At 48.6% G+C, this 21995-nt stretch overlaps 1 protein-coding gene across 6 annotated transcripts in view; it reads right to left on the bottom strand.

The window, feature by feature from the left end:
• Positions 1-20535, bottom strand: part of foxp1b (forkhead box P1b) — a 110874-nt gene extending 90339 nt beyond the window's left edge. For 4 of the 6 annotated variants that reach the window (XM_062563858.1, XM_062563862.1, XM_062563864.1 and 1 more), the window contains exons 1-2: positions 19921-20062; positions 8958-9035 (exon numbers count right to left, since the gene is read on the bottom strand). The gene's annotated coding sequence lies outside the window, so the exon portion shown is untranslated. The other 2 variants (XM_062563860.1, XM_062563859.1) reach the window with 2 other exon arrangements.
• Positions 20536-21995: the final 1460 nt, after the last annotated feature.

The raw sequence follows: 21995 nt of genomic DNA, 5'->3' as shown, positions 1-21995 counted from the left end.
GACACAGACGGGCGATGATGTGCCTCCAAAGTGAGTGGCGTCACCGTGGAGACGGAGCGGCACGGTGACACCAGAAATAACAGTTTACGGATAAAAGGTCTCCCCCCCCCCCCCTCAATGATGAAATAGAATTAACATTTTAAGGAAGTGATGACTCCTGGCATAAACTAAGAATAACAGATTACCACATTCTGTGATTTCACTTCTGTGTTTCTGTGAAATACAGTTAACAGTTTCTGTATGTCAGCAGCACAGGATGCAGTTTGGTCTTAATCGAGGTGCACTGGGTGAGCCAATGGCCTCCCAGCTTCCACCTAAAAAAAAGCATCTGTGAATGTAATATTGTTGAAAACCAAGAGGAGAGAGGCTCATTTAGCTGGTGACAAATGACAGCACTTTGTCTTCCTGACAAGACCCCTCCTCCGTCAAATGTCCGACCTCTGGAGGAAATAGGAAACGGCGAATTATCACACTGACAAACAATTACAAGCGTGTCATTAGCAGCAACCCGGGGCCCGCAACCATTACCGCAACGCCGCACGCCACGCCAGCCATCAGCAGAAACACAAGGCGCCGCCAATCAATCACCACGCAAAAACAACCTGATGCTCACAGGTATTTGGGGAGGGATCGACAATGTTGGGAGAGAGGTTGCTGGGGGGGGGGGGGGGGGGGTTGCCAACTAAATGAATCACTGTATAATCTCCGGCAATCAAAAGTTCCCTCAACTCCAAATGAAGATGTGTGTCTTTGTGCCTTATATTAAAAGTCAACACTTTGGAGGAGTTTCTCTCTAAGTGACTTAATCAGATACAGAACATTAGTATTTTTTTATTTTTTTTAATACGTCTCCCGGTGTCAGGCGGCAAATGAAAAGCCGAGCCTGTGTAAATATGACTGCTTACTTCCAACACAAACATTGTTGACACCTAATGCAATTTCAGCGGGACATCCAGCTGAAAGCACACGGGGGGGGGGGGGGGGGGGGTAATATAATGCTCTTAATGAGAATCCCTTCCAGCTTGAGACCTCGGCGAGATAGCCGTAATGCATGGCTTCTCTTTTTAATAAAATAATTGTTACAGTTATTAAAGACGAATCTCATCACAGTCGAGATGACAAAATAATTCATTACCAAAACCGAGGCTTTAAATAGCTGCAAATTATGAGACGCTACCTCCCCCCCCCGGCCCCCTGAAAATACACTTCCAGATAAATGGGTTCGTTATTTCGTATAAATATTACATTTATGATGCCCTTGAAAGGAAAGAAATATCACAACTGTCCTTTGACAAGTTTGCACACACATATATCTCGAATCAATGACAAACTACCAAAACTATATCTCTTTTTCATTATCACTACATTAGACGGGTTATAACTCACAGAACTCTGGATGCATCATCATTTATTCCTTCATCGGTTCTTCTAAAGAATTGACCTTGAAAAGTCATCGTTGGATTTTTTTCTTCCTGGGAATCACAAGCGTTGGTTTCTGTATGAAACTTTTGTTTGACATACGTTAATCGGCATTGTTTGTTCTGGTGCTGGTGGCCCATGCAAACAGCTGCTGCTTCATAGGGGCTGTTAGGAGCTTTAGGCCAACAAAACACGGATGTCAACCCAAACCCTTAACTGCCCTCCGCATGAAATGCAAATGTAATGTTTACATCATTTCACAAAACGTTAAAGCTAAAACAGGTGTGTCTCTCTCTGATTATGTGTCATGATAGTATTACATGTAAAACGATTTAGTACAAAAACAGGTTTTAAGTATAGATGGTGGGTTATTTATGCTCGTTTAAAAAAGGAATGGGTTCTGAGTGAGTGTTGTGTGCATACATTCATCACAGTGAAAATAGCACCTACGAAATCACAAGACGACATTGATCCGTCATGTTGGACAATGTGGGGCCCTTTACGTAAATCTGTGTTCCAATAGCCAACTGATTAATGCAGATTAACTGGTCCACGATGCTCCAGATCCTCCTCACAGAACAGACAGCGCTGGAGCACTTGTTTGTACAAACTTGCACAGCCCCCCCCCCCCCCCGATTCCACTTCACACCGCTCCTCTCGCTTTATTTATGTATTCCAAAGAGATCATTCACAGTGATGGCATGGAAACTTCCCAGCAGGCCTTGAAACCTGTCGTTTCTCACTCTCTCCGCAGCAGGACGTCCAGAGGAAGTGCTTTATTAAAGATCCTGCCGACGTGAAGAGCCGCTGTGACTTACTGGTGCATTACTGTCCAAAAGGCAGAGTTATTTAGACCAATAAAAGGCTAATATATTGTTGGAGTGGAATTACACATAAGTTACCTCGGCCTTAATAACATCACCGCAACCCCTGATGTTGTTTAGATCAATAAAGCCCATTAAAGTACAGACCTCGAGCGCGGATGAGGCTGCACTGCCACGGCGAGAAGGAGCACAGGTCTCTCTCTCTCTCTCTCTCTCTGTGTCTCTCTCTCTCTGTGTGTCTCTCTCCGGAAAACACAAGAGTGGCCAAAATGAGACAAACACTTGATGCCATAAAAACATGGAACCCGGGGACGTTGTCCGCCTCGCGGTGCCTTCTGGTCTGCACACGAGCAAGAGACGCTGCGCTAGACGTTTGGTCCGATAAGAAATGGAGAAGGAGGGCTGGCGACGTTGGAGCAAAGGTCGTCGGCTGCATCTCGGCTCACAGCTTCCTGTTAGGAAGAGGACGGCTTTACGCTCTTCCCTCTTTCAACACCAACTCACATCACAGTTGTTCCCTTCATGTCGAATATTTGCCACTAATCATCATATTTCGCTGTTGCAGCTGCTGATTATTTGACATTTGAGAGAGAGAAAAAAAAGTCAGAAGACGGAGACAGTGTCACGGGAACGGACTGGATGTTTATTTCCTCTTTATTAGCAGCGTCCACCAGGTGATGCACTACATCATCATCGGTGCTGCCAATGTCCATCAGCCAAACCCCTCCGTCAAGCTCCGCCCCCGAGTTATAATGACAACAGGTGGAGGAGGACTGGGGAGCGTCGATCCGTGCGTGCAGACACCTTTTTAAATTGCAGCACACCACAGTTCAGGAAACCACAAGAAAGGAGTTTTTGTCGCTTTCTCAATAAGCAAGTGAAGTGACAAACAGGTACGGCGCGTCCTCACGGCGTACAAACTGTCAATAGGAGGTTCACAGACGTCAAGCGATCACGTATGTGTGTGTGTGTGTGTGGGGGGGGGGTGTGTGTGTCGTGGCGGCGGCGTGGTATGGCACATAAAAAAGGCGCTTAAATTTCAGAGGTTTGTGTTTTCTTTTCTTCTTTTTAAGGAAGGTGAAGGTAAAACAAATGAAGAAATAAGAAGCATCATACGGTCTGTAAATGTATTTGTCAAATAAATGACCTTAAAATAAAATATCTTCTAAGAAAAATTCAGACAGAACAAAGCCAGGAAAACGCACACACACACACACACACACACACACACACACACACACAGTAATGATTGTGAATTATATCCTTGCAAAAATGATAAACTCTGACATTGTAATATTACCCAACAATAAATACATCATAGGGCGAAAAAAAGAAAGTGAAGAGAATTGAATGGGGGAAAGAAAAAGGCCCCAAGTGACAGCATAAATAAAGTGTGGCACATCTTTTACCTTCTTCAATTATCTGCCGTTTGACATGCTAGCCGAGCACAGTGTAATTAACATCTCAGCAGATAATGGGGTCGCTACTCACTGATCAATCTCACACATATATTATTTGCCTTTTTACCAATCCGACCTCCTGTTCTCGCTGAAAGGAAATATTCCGCAACAGATTTCTCTTCTCTTTTTTTCGGTTTGGGGCTTTTAATGAAACCCCGGTGATAGGTTTAATGACTCATTCAATTGAGCTCATCTTCCAAACATCAATTAGGGCTACGACCCCGCCCGCACTCAACGGGAAGCCCGGTGAAATAACAAGACACATCCACCTACCAGGCGGAGAAGACACAGTGGAGACATTCTCGAGGAAGGGAACAGCTGACTAATCAAAACTTTTAACCAATAACACAATCTGTAATTGATGGGTTGGCAGCTTTCACGGTCACTGCACGTGGGATGTGTTATGATGTAACAACATGTGGACGCTCTTAAATTGGCCTCTACATGAAATGAGAAGAACATACGGTCAGCCCGTATGGACCAAGGACTGAAGTGTTGTTAATAGCTGGTGCCTTTGATCAGACCTGAGATTTAAGTACTGTTGTTTCTGTCAGCGCGCAGTACATCGAGAGCAATGACACCTTGAGGGGAGAAACCTCACTTCCTCTTTCACAGACTGAACTGAAATAACCGTGTGCCTGTAATGACGACCTCGGCTTCTGTTGCATCACTCGCTAAGCTGTTTATAGAATTTGGGTGGTGGTATCGCAGCTTAAGACATCTGTGCAGCGAGCGAGGTTCCATTAAACGCGTCAAAAAGTTTGAGCACCTTCTGTCACGAGTCGGAGACATAGTAAGGACAAAATGATTTCATTATTAACGCTGCCTGGACGTGCAGGGGGGGCAGATTTTTAGAGCAGATGTGGGTTTTATGTGGCAGGTTCCGGAGAGTTTAGACGCCGCTGCCGCACCAACCCCCCCCCCCGCCTGCCGCTAGTCTCCAGACCCTGATCCATCTTCACCTCTACTTGTGTGAAGTTTCCTGGTTGGTATGACGCGAGCAATGTGGACGCTGCGTGGTGGGGCGACACCGAAGGTAATTGTACTGCAGCAACCAGTGTTCAGTGTAATTACTGAGATTTACACACCTTCAACCCCCCCCTTACCCCCCCCAAACCCGGCTTTACAAGGTCGAATGCCTGGCCGCTCTCTCTCTCTCTCGTGTTTTCCTCGCTTCAACACAACCTTTGTCACACAATGCAATCTTAATGCCTGCACTCCCTTTTTGTCGGTGACCCGCGTTGACTCCGGTACCACCTCCTGGGCCGGGCAGGAAGCCGCGCTGAGTGAGCTCCTCGCTGGCTGCATCCAGACGCAGCCGCTTACACAATGCCCCCCCCCCCCCCCGGCGACCCGACCGCTTCCCCCGCCCCAATAACCCACTTCCCATTCTTCATCAAACCTGGGGGGGGGGGGGGGGTGTAGTGTGAGATGGTGGAGAGAGATTGGCGGAGGTGTGTGTGTGTGTGTGTGTTTGTTTGTTTATAGAGGGGGGGGGGGGGGGGGGGGGTGCGGGGGCACTTCCTGCGTGAAACTGCATCCTGAACAAGCATCGCTGCGTCTCACTGTGAATAAATACTCTCTCCCCTCCGCGCGGCTTCCGTCGACTGTCACCACCTTGGCTCCCGATCGCCTTCAAGTCCAAACAGGAAAGTGCAGGGAGGCGAGGGAGATGGCAGATATGGGCTTTAATTTGCTTCTGGCTGCACTTTAGCTCGGTTGCGTGGCGCTTCCTGTCCTCCCGGCGCCGTTCCAGGCCCCCGAGTCTTTCCGGTCACCTCTCATTACGGCATCATCCAGGAGGAGGAAATCAACGCTACGAGGCGTTTGATTGGGTTTTGTTTGGTACAATTCAAAAGCCACGCGCTGCTTCCTCAGGGGAGCGCCTTGTTACCTGCTGATCCTCCCCCCCCCCCTTCCCCCTTGCATTATCACAGGGCTTTGTGTTGCCAGACATTCAACACGTCGGCTCTGTGTGTGGATATCTTTAGGGTGGATTATCAGGCCGCAGTTACAAAGCAACTCTCGCCATCCGATCGCGCCACAACGCGTTAGAGGTTCCGCTTGCAGGCATCGGGATGGGATCGGCGAGCCGAGCGGCCCTTCAGCTCGGAACCATATGGATCTTCATTATGAGTTACTGCCCGTGAAAAACTCATAACACTTATATTAAAAATGTGATCAGCAGTTTAGAAGCACTATGTTTGTGCTAATCATGCAGGCAGGAAAAGCAAGCGACGGGAGACCTTAAAGGAAGCGCATTACGTGTCTGCTGGTTTTAGGGCTGCTCCTTTGACAACAAAAAAAGGTCCCGTCAATGCAAGCAGCCTAACTGTTGCAGGAGCAGAAGTGACAGCAGCTCAAACATAGCCCTCCCCATTGTTTCACTACCCTTGAACAAGTTCGGCTCAAGAACTGCACGCAGGTGCCAACAGCATCTCAGTTCAAGCTCCGCGATGCATAACCGGCAAAATTTACATGTTACAGAAACACGTATGTTGTTATCTGATCGGCAGGATAAACAAATCTCCAAATGGCCCGTTTACGGGACACCAAGTGGCGCGATAAGTATCGTATGAATCAACATATTAGTGCAAATGAACATCCTCAACGGTTAATCCGGACACAAAGCCTTTGTGAAAACAGCGGCAACATTCCGCTCTGAGCAGTTGACTGCATCAACAGTGACGACATCCTATGTGCCGAGGATGCAATGAGGGACGAGCTCCATTCCAAACCAGAAGCACTATGATCTGAGGGAGGAAGCTTGAAGGAAGTGAGACTGAGCTAAACGGGTTGCTTCAGGTAAAACACCCCTCGCTCTTTGAAACAGGAAGAGGTGATAGCGGTTGTTGTATTCCAACCAAATCGGCAGTTAAGATAGGTGCTTCATGCAAACTCGTTCATGGGAATGTTTTACAGGAGAGGAGCGGGGGGTTCGGAGGGGCAGGATACGGAGCCAAAGACGTCCGTAGCCCGGCATCGGACAAGAAACAAGCCGAGTGGGATTCGGTCCTCCTTCCCTTTGTCGTGCTTCTTCACCCGAGTTCAAGGCATCGCTGAACAGAAGCGTTACTTAAAGAGAGAAACATCTCCGTGAGCATGTCACAACCTTCCCGCGGGGGCAGGAGGGGGGGGGGGGGGGGGGGTTCTGTTCTATCCCGAGGACCCCCAATTGTTGTTCATTTGCTGTGCAGAGACAAAATCGGCACCAATGTGTGATCCTTTTTCCGCACGAGTGGCCACCGTCGATTATACAATTAAAACAATATTTCCTGCGTCTGTCAGACGGATCTAACCCGCCTGCTGGAACGACACTAACGGGGCGAAGTAAACCCAGCGGGGGGGGGGGGGGGGGGGGGGGGGCGGCGAGAGGAGTAGTGTTGTGTTGTGTTTGTTCAGCAGGATGTTGGTGAATAAAGTTGAGAGCCAAGCAGTTTTGATCAGAGCCCACAGTGCAGCGAGGAAACAGGGAGGCTGTGTGATTGTTTGTTCAAATTAACCCTTGGGTGAGGAAAAAAAAAAAGAAACAGAGTGACCCTCTTATTCTCTCAGACAGCACTCCCTTCATCCAACGCTGACATTAATAATGCATCACCACAAAATAAATAGCTAGCGAAGCTGCACGGGGCCGGATGGAGCAGCGCTGGTGTTAAAGCTGGGTGTGACCCTTGTCCGTTTCAATGCAATGGAACGTTCCCAAATCACAGGAGTCAGATGAGAGACGCGACGCGGGGAGGATTCAGCCCAACCCTGACCTGGATATCCTGCGTCTCTGTCCACCCACTGAGGACACAGGACGGGAAACACTCCTACACAAGTTCAAGGGAAGCGCTTTCAACGGCGTGGCTCGGCCCAGAGCTCTATGTTTATGAGCTACTCTGATGGGGATGCACAAAGCCATTAGATATGAGTTTGCTGATGGTAGAGGGGGGAGGGGTTGGTATTAACTCACCAGCAAATGCCCCATCAGCAAAGAGGGAAAAGCTTCCTTTTATGGCAACGGATCACCGGCTCGAGCCATTGGCCACAGAGCCCACAAATGAGGCATTAAGTGCCAGCGGAGGAAGAGGAGGAAGAGGAGGAGCGATATATGACCCTCGGATCTGCCTGCGTCTCACTCTGCGTGGTCCTCACTCCCAACGCCGCTCACCGCTAAACAACAACAGTCATTTCTTTTTTTTTTTGGGGGGGGGGGGGGGGGGGGGGGGTTGAATATTCTTTTCTTTTTTTTTCACGCAATATTACGGACGTTTTTGGTAATTGATTGCCAGACAGATGCAACGCAAAAAAAACACAACCTGACACAGAGATTGGGAAAGAGCCTGTGGTGAAGGGCCCTGCTGGGAAGATTTCATCATTGTGTCGTCCCCCCCCCCACTGCTGCCAATGGCAGGAGACGGGGGAGGTGGGGGGGGTAGACTCCTCTTCACAGTCAGAGATTTAATTGCACACAGATTCCATTACCGCTGCACAAATGTCACATTGTGTTGTGATCAGGGGGCTCGCCGGCCACTGGAGAGCAGCCAGAGCGTAGTGCAGAAAGTGCTCGGCCAATCAGGGCGGACAGAGGTGAGCGAGAGGCAAAGACACAGTGAGCGCGCCCCCCCCCCCCCCCCCTCCCCGAAAAGTCACCAAGGCAGAGCAGCTGACGGTGCAACGCTCAGGTAAAGGGCAATGTGCAGAATTTACTCCGATCATCACTGACTTTCCAATTGGCAAAGGTCGGCTGGAGGTGTCAGTGTTTCCCCTTCCCATATATTTGGGGGGCGCCCCGCAGTTTTCTTTTAATGATTATTATTTTAATTTGGGAGGGGGTGGGGTGTGTTTTTCGGGGGTGGGGGGGGAGGGGGGGCGGACACCGATGATGTCACTTTCACCCAGTTAGTCTGTCGTATGGAATACCCGGCAAGGTCTCCTGGTCCTTTTTAAGAGGAAGAAGCATCTGACATGTGGGCAGTAATACAGAGGCTTGGGACCAGCCCCCCCCCAAGAACATTCCTGCAGTTCAATCCATACAAAATAATTGCTGTATCTCTCAGTAAAATTGTTAATTAGATCACCTTTTCCCCGAGAAATCTCTAGCGATATTATTGTACCATCCACACTCTGTGGCCCAAACAGCTGAGCAGTAAAAGTGATGAAAGCTTCGCCTGCTGGGATCTGCTTACAGCTTATTAGGGCCGATACAAAGAAGCCTCGTGGTCAGAGAGGCGCACACACTAAACACCAAACAGGTACGGATGCCACATACCCTGATCACTGGGACAGCACAGACTGGTGCTCCATTCCTCCAATCAGAATTCAGCTCACGGTCTTAAGGGCAGGACCACTGGGGAGGAAAGAGAGAGAGACAGCTATTACAAACAGGAAGTGAAAAGGTGGGGGGAGCCCCTAACCTGGCCCGCATGTACAGAAATGACACAACAGGCTTTCAACAGGCAAAAGTAAAAGTGATCATCGGCGGCCGCAAGTATTTGATAAGATGTGACGCACCGATTCCTGTCCACATGCACTATCTGCAGGTATCTGAACCTCTCAGCAGATAAGCAGAGACGGCCGACACTCCAAAGGAGTTTGAATCACACTTTCTGTGATTCATTCCTAACCCTAGAGAAACAGTAAACATGTCACGTGGTTGACCTTTGTAACCGTGGTGAGGAGGGTTTTCATAAACCCACTTGCTGCACTCACTTCCCGTCGCTGAATGAACTTCAAAACATAAGACTACAGGATTCACAAGTTGAATATTATTTTCCCTTTGAAGCCAATCCAGCACGACACGTGACGTCAAACACACGTTTTTGGACCATGACGTAGTTATTACATAAGGGCGGTCAACCTTTGTAACACACTTACGAGTGGGTTTGTTTCACAGCAGAGCTCTCCACCTTACGCAGGGTTGTTCCCACACGTGATGCGTGACTAGTGCCCCCGGAAAAAAACAAACATGGAGACAACATTTTGTTCTTTCTTAAACCTGGCGTCGAACTAAAAAAAAAAAATGCTGATCTGTAGCCAGACAAACGAGTGGAAAGATGCTAATGACTTCCAGATACGCTTCAGACCACGCAAATGAGGCGGAGGAACCCATGGCTTCTGGTTTTCTCCTCGTAACAGGAGTTGTGTCTGCATGTGTGGGCTTGCATGAAGTATATATATATATATATATATATATATATATATATATATATATATATATATATATCTACACTTCATGCAAAGTGGTACGTGCACATTGACATGTGCACGTACCACTTTGCTAGCACTCGATGGGAAGGTTATTCAAAGCTCTGTTTCTCTCTGACCAGACACAACAAAGCCGTGGTCCTCGTAGTTCACCAGTGAGGAATTGGACTCTCTGCAGGTTGCTATTTCCACAGAGGAGCACATTCCTGGGCCCCGATAGGACTCCAGCGAGGGCCCCGTTAGCATCGCTGTTATTACCCACTGAAGATATGCCGTACACCCCCCATGCTATTGGGATATTAGGATTTAGGTTGGGGGGGGGGGGGGGGGGGGGTTGTTAGAACAGCACACACTTGAAGGGGTGCCTTGGAATGGAGACTTTATTGCAAATAAAAGGAGCTGGATGTTAAAAACGTTACGTATTACTGAGTAATAAAAATCAAACCGAAAGACTGAGACATGCGGTTCAAACTGTTACCTCTGACTGTGAAGCCTTCTCAGTGACACCCGACTCGCTGTGGAAACATGTGGCTGTAGTCCCCCCCCCCCCCCCCTTTCACTCCAACGATGGCAGCCTTGTGAGGAAACGCCACTTGGCAGCGTGTGTTAATTGACTCTCGTTTGTGAGCTCTCAGGTGCCCGGGGTGGGGGGGCGGGGGGGGTCTGACCAGCGTCTGACCAGCACCTGCTGCTCGTTTGACCGCACCCCCAAAATGGGAACTTATTGAAACCAGTGCAAGCCGACAGCATCGTGGGTGGGTGTGAGTGAGGGTCAGTAGTTCTATATCGGATCAATGGCTTGACCCATCGAGTCACCCCACTCCTAGGACCTCATCTCATAAGAGCCACAGTTTGTGAACACCCGCACAGCGCTGGGGACAATTACGAGAGAGTGGTCTTTTGGGGGGGGGGGAGGGGGGGGGGACGCCCACTTGACCCGGTAACGTAAAGACATGCAGGAGATCCACATGATTTAAACTCCTCCCCAAGACGTGCTGACAAGGTTAGAGGGTCAGCGCAGACATTAACAGGTCAGTGTGTGGCCCACTTGGGAACAATTACTCGCAGTCACAGCTAAGTGGACACTTGATTGAACACGACGGAGGCAGGACACACTTCCCACAGATAACAATCCCCAGAGCCATTTAGGATAAAAAGCCCTTGTGATACAGCCTTTATGGGCAAAATTCATCTTCCTTTTCCCTTTTAAAAGAATGCGAGAGTGTGATAGAGAGCCATTCTCTCAGAGGGATGAGTCCCCTCAAAGCATTACCCTCCCCTAGCAATGCTAATAGCGCCTTGTGACACAGAAACAATTACAAGGTGACTGGGAGAAAAGGCTAAACAATGGGACGGGGCTGTTCAGAGGGAGCGGAGAGGTCTTCCAGCGGACGCACGCTGCAATCAGGCTGCGACGCAGGAAGCTAACAGGGCGGCGTGGATGTACCATCGCTAAGCAACGGTGCTGCGGTTTTCCCCTTTTTTCTACACTGCTCGACCTTTGACCTTTTGACAGTTTGACCCTTCTCTCTCCACCACGATGATCAAAAGTTTGCCTTGAACATCTGGTCATGTCACAACTCCAAATAGCTTCTGTCTCACCGTGATGTGCGTGGGTTTAACATGCACTGCAGAAGATAAACAGATGTTTTTGTGTGTGTGTGGGGTGGGGGGGGGGGGGAGGAGACATGCTGAAGCAGATAAAATAGCAAACTTATTAATGTGTGTTATAAAAGAAACGGTCTCGTCATACACAAATAGGGTTCTTTGATCTCACATTTCCCCAGAATTTGCATAACCGGTGGTTGTTTGTGGAGTTTTTTTTTCAGTTATCACAATTGTCCCGTGGATCTGCAGCTGGTAGTTGTTAGTGGCTGGAGACGACACAGTTCACCACTTCTCCAGGAGACAGCAGGCCCCAAAGAGCAGGCCAGCTGCAGAGCAGCAGCAGGAGGAGGAGGAGGAGGAGGAGGAGGAGGAGGAGGAGGAGGAGGAGGAGGAGGAGGAGGAGGAGGAGGAGGAGGAGGAGGAAAGGACCTCTCCTTCTTTCCACTCAAGAAGGTAAAGAAATCCCGTTGTTGACCGACTTCTATTCCTCCAGAGCCCATCACTTGCCTCCTGTGCTCTTTTTTTTCTGAGGAAAGCTCGACATTAGCAGAGAGAGACAAAAGAAACTCCCGTCCTCGGTGTCCATCCCGCCCTCCCCATTAGAGGGACCCTTTGCACCGAGGGGACGTCGGAGATACAACCTGGTCCAGTGACACAACACGTAGCAGCCGGCTGGGCGGCTGACCCCTGGGTTCCTGGGTTCCTGAGCCGGCATCGCATGAACGCCATCTGGGTGCCACTTATTTAAAGCTGGCAGAAGTGCCGTGGCAGCCAGCCTGCCAATGAGGAGGAGGGAATGAATCGCATCATTTACTTAACACGCTCTAACACGTGGCGCCCGTTCAGAGGCCCATTCCCCCAAAAAATTATACATATTCTTTAGTGCCAGTTTCTGCTCGTTTCGTTAAAAGCGTGGCAACTGTCACATGGCTGATGAAAGGAGATATTGAGATGTTAAACACATGAAATTGCGTTTACCACCAAGTACGTTAACAGCCAGCAATCCATTTAAAGACATTTCCCCGTGTGTGATGGGCCGCTCAGAACCGATAAACAGACAATAAACACATTGTAATCAGAAGGCCAACTCTTTAATTACGTCTGCCATTTGGGGACGGGTCGAGCTGGCTAATTGTCACCGCCGCGTGAAAGGATTGTGGGGAGGCGGAGAGGAGATGGAGCCTCGGCGCCGCGCTCCCCGCTCTCCGAGCGCCCCGCGACGCAGAAAATTCACTTGGCGCGCTTCCAGAGAGGAGCGGTCCGAACGGCCGTAGTCAGCGGGGACAAACTCCACGCAAATCATTTACATTAAACTCAAGTGTCTTCTTCTTTAAAGCTCGAAGAGGAGCCTTCACTTCAGCTTCCCTCTAAAGAGGACAACTGGGACTCTCCTTCAGCCAGAGGTGAACTGGCAGAGCTCACTCTTGTCGTCGGTATTATTATTCTATCACAGTCCTCTGCTATTTTCAAAAGTGGAAACCGGTTGGATCCCAGGACAGAAACCATGTGGATGACGGGCTGTAATCCTACGACTGTACAATACAGCTGCCCCCACGCACCTTTTTCACAATGGATATGCAGCATTTTCGCCCTGATGACACTTAATGAAGCGATTTTGTTGTTTTCCAAAAGACTTGTAATACTGAGAAAAGAGTTTCAGCGTAACAGAGCAGACCACCTTTATTTACCTTTAGCTGCTCACTGCCCTGAAATAATGTGAACACACGTTCAACACATTAATCAGCATACATTTGTGAACTACAACAGTATTACCTGTTCAGACCCCCCCCTTTCCTCCAAGTCTGGCCCTCGTAAAGCGGGGGAAACCTTCTTCAGGGATCAGAGTCCAAACAAGAAGCATTGGATGAGCAATGATGTGAGAACGTGTACAGTGAGCCTACACAGGGGGAACCAGGAAGGATCAGGTGGTCACTCCACATATTGACTCGCAGGTATGTGGTGGGCCTCCGACTGGCAGGATCTCACTGGGTGTGGACCTGGCGGGAGGGTGTGGCGCCGCAATCAATGAGACTTAAACCAGAGGCGGAACAACATCCAGCATCGGTCGCACCGGCGTGAAATCGCACGCGAGCCAACGCTCGATCCTCTACTTCTTCTTTGCCGGTGTGTGATTGTTGCGTCTCAAACTGCTCTCCCCTCTGACAGGTCTTTCACTACTGTGGAAAAAGAGAGACCGGCGTGACGGAGTGAAAGGGAAAGAGAAAGAGTGCATGAAGGAGACAGAATTTTTAGCTGCCATCCATCTCTCGCTCTGATGTGGCCATTAAGCTCTAAAAGGAGACCGCTCATCTATTCATTTCACTTCCACGCAAAGACGAGACGACGCGGCTCGGTCTCAGTGATTAAAAGGATTTCAACGAGCGCCCTCACGGCAGCGTACGGTTGCGTACAAAGTACACAAATCCCCCCCCCCCCCCTTTAGTGGGATATGAATGGATTGATTTACTCATTTCTGACGGCGAGGAATTGATGTGCATCACACACTCCACACACACACACACAACACAAAAAGGCCTTTACAACAGGTGCAGTAAACGTCCAGACAGTAAACACTGCAGTGTGTCAGCACCTCTCACTGAGGACTGATGAACAGGAACAAGTCAGGTGTGCCGGCACAGGTGAGTCTCTGGGACGACATCAGCGTAAAGTCGCATGAAGATTCACAGTTCCCGCAGGACAATAAGGAGCAAGTCTGTGTCTCAGGGTCATTAAGCCCCGGGAGGCGCTGAGTCGGCATTAACACCTTCCTGTTCCTGTGGGCAACACATAGTCAAACCCTGAACTCACAGGTGTGTGCTGCTGCTGCATCAAACACCTGATCAACAGGAGCCTCGGATGCCGGGCATCATTTTTCATCTCGTGAAAACCCTTTTCAATGAAGTTAGAAAATTGTGAAGATTACTGAATATGTTATCTGCTATGGTCATGAGCATTATTCGCAATGGGGACTATTCCAACATGAAAAAACTATATCTTAATGTATTTAAACATTATGACGGGTTTTACTAAAACATCATTCAGTAGCACGCCAAACAAAACGTCTCATCCTAAAAATTCTAATTAAAGATATACATTATTCTACTGAGCCATCACACAGCCTTGAAAAAGTTTGAGTTATCAACAGAAGTGCTTCTTTAAATCACAAAGATGACGGATGGATGGATCTGCCCCCCTGAAACATTATTCCATCCCAGAGAAATCTGTTGACCGACGTGGTAAACAAAACAAAAAAATCTCCTGCCAAAATAACCGACTGAGTGGTTTGGGAACAGAGCCTCGCCCTGTTTACAACACGGAGAACAAAAACAAACTCCCTCCAAGGAGCTCAGGCGATGCAAGACACACACACACACACACACACACACACCAACCAATACAGGCAAACAACAACAAAGTCTACAGATCTACTGGGAGAGCCAGCGCAATCACACAACCGCACAAACAAGGTGTGCGTCTCTGTGCGTTTGAGGGAATTGGAGAGATGAGTGTCAGAGAGAGAGAGAGAGAGAGAGAGAGAGAGAGATGGTGTGAAAGTGGAATTGAGTAGCAAACAAAGTCAAACACCAACCCAGCCGCCCTGATCTCAGGTCAACTGAATCATCTGGAGTCTGGGCAGATACCGTCACCGCCTTCTACCAATAGCTGGCAAAAAAGAAAAGATCAGTATGACTTCACCGAGGCAGAGCGAGCTGCTTGAGAACCCCCTCCCTCAATATCCAGAGGGGACCGTGAATGAAGAGGTAATGAATCTCAGTTAACAAGGCCATTATCAGTGAAGGAACTACATCATCCAGGAGGGACTCCAAATCCACACACACACACCTTTTTATTGTTGCTATTAACTGCTCAGGTACATCGGCAACAATTGGGCCTGCAAAAGAAAAAAGAAAAAGCTTGCACAAAGCGGCGTGCTTTTGATCTTGCACCGTGCATCATCACAGTAAACAAGGAACCCGTATAAGGGACGCGGGGCCCAATTAGCCATCCCTGCTCTCCGCTGTCACGTCTTTAAACAGTCGGCGAGGACGAGGACGAGGACAGTGACTCGCTGTCTTCCCTCCGTGCTCCACACTCATCCCCTGCACACACTGCAGCTCAGGTAATTACTGCTCCCCCAATTACCACCCAGCCGGTAAATATATATCAAATAAACAAGCAACATCCCGTCAATTAGAAGCACCCTTTCGTAATGGGGGGCCCAAAAAAAAAAACACAAACCCTGATTTATGCAGACGGGGCGGGAGCGGCGTCACAACGGAGCGCTTCTACGTCTCGGTTTGTGCAATAATCAACGAGTCAAATAAAAAAAAAAGACATTTCTAATTGGCAAGATGGCCGAGTAAACATCACGGGAAACGGCGCCGATCCGCGGCACGGAGAGAAAGACTTGCAACTTGGCCCCTTCCCGCAGAGACGAGCGAAGACGGACAGCAACTTCGCCAAATTCAAAGGCAGGAAGAGAACAGCTGCGGCAACAGTCTGTCAACAAAATTTGCATCGGCGCCCTCTCCTCGTCTCCGGCGCTCGCTCCCGTCTCTCCTGCAGCCCGTGGAGCTGCCGGCTTAGATCTGAGTGCTCTGATGGCTTATCACGTAGCGAGCGGCGGGCTAAGCCCGAGTGATGCGCCCAGAAGACATGATCAAAGCAACAGCAACAACCTCTCCACGCGGCGGCGATGATGACGGAGGAGCGGGCCCTGCCATGTTGTGTTTCTTATTACGGCTGCGACTGCCAACGGAGAGGGGAAAAAAAACACGGGCGAGAAGCGGAGGACGAGGCCCTTAAAGACGCGCCGCTGTTACCGGGCTTTGCATCAAGCTGCCGGCGGGAGTCAGCGGGGTTTAAGTGACACTCTTTCATGGCTCCTCTTTGCCGTTCTCCTTGGCCCAACATCATTACGGAACCCGCGGCCCGATTAGTGCTCAGCACACGGGCAACGCCGTTTTAAGACTTTCAGCCACAGCTCGAGGAGGCTGTGAGACCGCTGGGAGCGCTGGGACCGCTGGGAGCGCTGCAACTTAGAACGACACAAACAGAGAGACGACAACGTGCATCACACCTCGAAACCCGCAGCGTCTGACTGAAAGAAATGACCCAAGCAACAACCATCAGTGTAAAGCCCATTGGCCACGCACACGCCCGGACAGCTGATGGAGACAGGTGCTGCGGTTCGGCCCGGCAGCTGAGCGCCGCCTGCAGCATATGGTCGAGTCCCCTCGCGTCTGGGTGAAGATGTTTGTAGCTTACCTGCATCATTCCCAAAACAGACCAGGGCTATTTGAGCAGCTCCGGTTTTAACAGTATTACTTGAACTCGCTCAAGAGGAGAACGGGGAATAGTGTGTGCCTCAAGGAAAACAACCATTTGGTGCAGAGTGTTAGTTGAATGTTAAATATGTTCATTTAACGAGACCCATACATCCTGAATAGGTTTCAGAGTTTCACTACCCTGAAGTAGGTGTCAAATGTCGACGCAAACCACAACACACGCAACTCGCTTCAGTTTTTCTTCTATTAGTTGCGAGTTTGTCTTCATCACGTTTCAGCGACACGCTCACTCAAACCAGCTGGCCTCCTGCAGCGATTCATCCAGCTGCAAAGATTAATACCTCATACCAACCACGCTGCATTTTATCTAAATGATTTATTGTAAAAAGGAACAAGAGCATTGGCTGATTACTTAAATGCGCTAATGTCCTTTTGTTTTTTTGTATACGAGATGTTGAAGATTAATAACTGTTGATTGCATCTTTAGCCTCAGACAGGACGCTGATATTTGTAGATCTAAATTCACACAGGCGCCGCATGCACGGCAAGCAAATAAAACAACAAAATAACAACACTGCTTTCATCCGAGAGCAACACGGCCGACGGACTGAAGGACAACAGCAGCAGTGAGGTCTTTTCTTAATGACGCTGGGTGATGCACACGGAGGAGAACTGATTTTTGACAGCGTCCCTCCCTTTATTAAGGTCAGATCACAGCAGAAGACAGTAATTAATGGCTGCATGAGTCAATGGGCGTCTCGAGTGCTTTGGCCGTCTCCATGGAGACGCGGCGCTGCACAGGAGCAACCCTGAAGCTGCTCCCCTCTCTGACCGATGGCCTTCGCCGGCATGGACGGGCCCGTCTGCCCGGCCACGCCACGGGGGCCCCGGGACACACTAACCCGCCAAATATTGTACCGCTTTGCCTTTGTAATCACTTCCGTACGGCACTAATGAGCGCGCTGCTCTCGTGTTCGCGTGGCCCCGGGCTCTTGCCGCCCTCGCGATAAGTCAATCAAACGTGCAAAAGAAAGAAAGAAAAAAAACGACCAGAAGAATTCCCTTTATTCATCCGTCACTCGCTTTGTGGGGGGGAGAGAAAAAAAAAGTGTCAAGTGCAAGTGCTTCGAGGTGCGTCTTGCGTCTGAAACCAAATGAGGGGTAAAGAAAGGCAAATAAATCTGAAAGAAACAACGGAGCAAACGCACGGGAAACCTTATTTCCCCACACTGCACGGGAGGAAAATCACCCTCCTCGCCGGTTGCCGGCGGGCCCTCCGTACCCGGCACGGTGCGTGTGTGTGTGTGTGTTCACAAATACTGAGCCGTCAGATGAAAGAGAGGGCCGCTCCACTCGGGGATGGGAGTCCTCACGCTGAATGCCTGAGTGACTGATTACTTTCTTACCCGTTGAACCTCAACCGGCTACAAAGGAGAGCCTCGGGCCGCGCCTGGAGAGGCCGAGCGAGAAACAAGGGCTTTCCACACGATACTAAATCACAGGCGGCTGCCGTTAAGGATCTTGCGTCATTGCAGCGCATACAGCTGCTCTTCCTCAAATTTTAAGCATCTTCTTAACCCCCCCCTCCTCCCCTGCTGCATACTTAATTTATTCAGTCGTGGTACGGAGCAGCGAAAGTGCAGACGTTTCTAGCAGGAATGGCGTTAGAGTTCCCATCAGAGCGCCGGGCTGCGTCACGCGGGAAAGCGGGGAAAAGTCGGAGGGAAGGTTCACCCTGCATTTTTTTTTTTTTTTTTTTTTAAACCTAGGGTCAGCATTTGCAAAGGGTCCATTTCTGCATAAGTGAGCACACAAACCCGGTGCCTGTTCAAATAGTCTGCAGCTCTCTCTCAGGCAGCTCATGACAACAGCCCAGCAGCAGCGCTGTTTGATCTCCAATGTTTTCCTTAATCTGGGTTGTCAAGGTTCGCTTGTTGGAGGCTGTTTACTTTACTTCTCCTACAAAAAAACGTGGGTTTTTTTTCCCCCCTCAGACAATGACTAATCCAAAGACCAAGAAGGAGGGAGCACTGCCAGCAATCGCTGTTAAAGCTGCAGTTTCCCTTTTGTAAAAATGTCCTGCTGTTGCCAGCTGCAGATTTACTGTAAAAATATATATTAGGGGAATATATCATTCACTCTCAATAGAGATACATAATCTCTATCTTTTTTTTTTTATATGAAGTTATCATTTTTGGGGAGAATACAAATTCTGTCTCACTTTACAAAAAGACTAATACGTCATGGATTAACTACTTTGGACATTTGGTTATGATATGCATACTTATTTTAGAATTAAAGAAACTGCATAGAACAATCCAGTATCGTACTAGTAACTGGTGCCCATTTGTCTTCAATACACCTGTTATAGAATATAAAATTAAAACAAAGCTAAAAGGCAGCTGAAATATTTTTAATATAAATGTATTGTATTGCTTTGAATTTATTTGTACAGGGCAAATTCATTTTCTTTGGATGGTAAAACACTATTATTATTATTATTACTATTAATATTATTATTATAGACTTAATTTTCTCCCACTCAATGGCAATAACGAGTCAATGTTGATTTAACACAATTTAAGGCTTATTTTTGCAAATTGAATAAAAGTGTTCTGCAACTTCCGCGCCTTTAAAGTTGATAAAAATGTCCCCTTTAACCGTCACGCGGAGTCCGACCCCAGAAGAAAAGTCAAGTAAAACCTGGAAACTATTTAGACGTGAAGAGTCTAAACCCTTTGTACTGTTGAATATCCGCGTTTCAACGAGCCGCGGCTCCGGGGGTCCGAAGCGGTGGAAGACCTTCGGTCCACGGGCGACACGTGGGGGGGAGAGGACGCTCCCTCTGCGGTCTCACGCGACATCCCCCCCGCCCCCGCACAACTAACGCCACGTTAACGACCGACGGCTCTCACCGAACGACCCCATCACGCGTCGTGGCCACGCGGGAGGTGCGAGGAAGCGGTGGGGGGGGGGGGAAGACCCTCAACTAAGTTTAACAAACACAACTTTCACAAAGACACAAAACGCGCGGGTCGGTGCGCGGACGTGAGCGCACGCAGCGGGACGCGTTCACGTCCCCGCACCGACACGCACAGGCAATGCGGTTAACGTTAAGGTAACACAACTCACCCGCGTGGACACGGCTTCACGGCGAGGAATACGCGCACGCGCGGGGACAGCGACGTAATAACGAACCCGTGCACGCGACAACAAATCGCGTAAACACGGCGGAGCAGCGGCCGGGTGGAGGCGGAGGTGGAGGGGGGGGGGGGACTAACTTACGATCTTAAACTAGGAGGAGGAGAGAGGTCGTCTCACCGCGGACGGGACGTGGAGCTTCGCCGCCGCTGGCTCCCGGTTCTTCTGCTTCTGCTCAGAGTTTTTAGACGCGGAGAAAACTTAGAAAAACAGGGAAGAACCGCGGATTTGGATGTTGTTGTTTTTGATGTTCCAAGTCCGTGACGTCATATCCACCTGCCGGGTAAACAGCGTCCGTTGCGTGGCGGATCCTCCGCCGCCGCATCACAATCGCACGAGGACGCGTCGCTGCTTCGGGTGGACTAAAAGAGTGAAACGCTTCACTTTAAAGTGTGACACGCGAGAGCGAGCCGTCAGAAACCATCAAATGTCCAACACGACTAATTACAACCGAATTAACCTGTAATTTCAGAACACTTCTCCCTTTTCTTTCTTTTTAGATGTATGAACTATGAGAGGTTTTTTAAACTGTTAACTATTAAAAGACACGTAGAGATAACCATGGGACAGGTTTTCTGCTTCTATTTTCTGGCATGTGGTTAAATTCCTCAACATATTCTAAAGATGTCTGAATTACACGGAAGTTACTAACAATCTGTGCTTGGGCCTTTTTTGCATTTTTTATTTGTTTTGTTTGAATAGTTTAGTTTACTTTTGTTAACTGCTTTACAGTTTCACCTCAGCAGTCACAACAAGTGCAAATAAAACATGTAAAAAAAAGAATCTGTAAGAGGGAGAACCAGCACGCGCAGGTCCAACAGTCCAGTTCACAAAGCCGCCTTCATGTGGCCTTAAAGCTGTTGTTGTCCTCCTCCTGGTTCTAGGACTGAGGAGCTCAGCTCGCTCCTCTCTGATCCACAGGACGTCCATCATGGCCGCGCCGCTCGACAGGTCTCTCGGTCCTTTTCTTGGTGGGGGGCGCCACCCTGTGGCCGGGCCCTGTCACTGGGGCGCTGCCGACCTGCTCAATCATCGGGTGTGTGAATGTTAGGGACTGATTGGCAGGTGCCACTGTGTGGTAGCTGCTGCCATCAGTGTATGAATGGGTGAATGATGACATGAAGTCCGATCGAGCTTCAACGGATACTTGCAAACTTTTTGTAGCATATTGACGATGACAAATAATTAAAAAAACACTTCCTCCCCAAAACTCATATAAGTAATACTACTAGTACTAGTAGTACTACCAGACCTATAATATTTATTTTCTATAATATTTATTATTATTTAAATTTAAAAAAAGCTCTGGTAGTACTACTAGTACTAGTAGTATTACTTATATGGGTTTTTAATATTATATTATATATAATAAAATATTATAGGTCAAGTTAAAACATCTGAAAAATAATGTTTGTGAAAACAGCTGCTTTTTTAAGATTTCAGATGTAGTTTCCTGTGGTACACATGAGAGTAACATGTAACAAAAGCAACAAACCTTTGTGTGGACGAAGGCACATGGAGGGCAAACAAAAACATGGGGAAACCTGCCTTCTGTTACGTTCACACTTTCCTTGAGTCTTTAACGGACCATAAATATTATAGACATAAATACATAAACGCGTTTGACAACAACAATTCCAACACAAGATTGGTTAATGAAAAAAGGTGTAAATAAATACAATGATGGTTGTGACGGGGTGTGATGTGTTCCCAGGTCTTGTAACGGGTTCCCCGGTTTAGTTTGTGTTAAGCAGGTTAGTGGAATAGTTATAAGGACATTTCACCTTCCTCACATGCATGAAATAGTCTTTGTCATTAACATCATTAAAATATACAAAAGCATGTCCTCCAACCTGCGGGTTGTAAATAGCACATTCCAAGCGTAGAGGTGGATGTGAGTACATGTTGTAGCAGTCACCTCCGTCCCTCCCTGGCGTTGTGTTCAATGACCTCAGCGGCCCCTTTTGACCCCACCTCTGAGAGAAAACTACTTGTGGAACTGAAAG

The sequence above is a fragment of the Pungitius pungitius genome, chromosome 8 (genome assembly GCF_949316345.1).
Source record: "Pungitius pungitius chromosome 8, fPunPun2.1, whole genome shotgun sequence".
NCBI lineage: Eukaryota > Metazoa > Chordata > Actinopteri > Perciformes > Gasterosteidae > Pungitius > Pungitius pungitius.
Note: the sequence above shows the minus strand (reverse complement) of the source record. Positions and strands in the feature narration are given on the sequence as shown.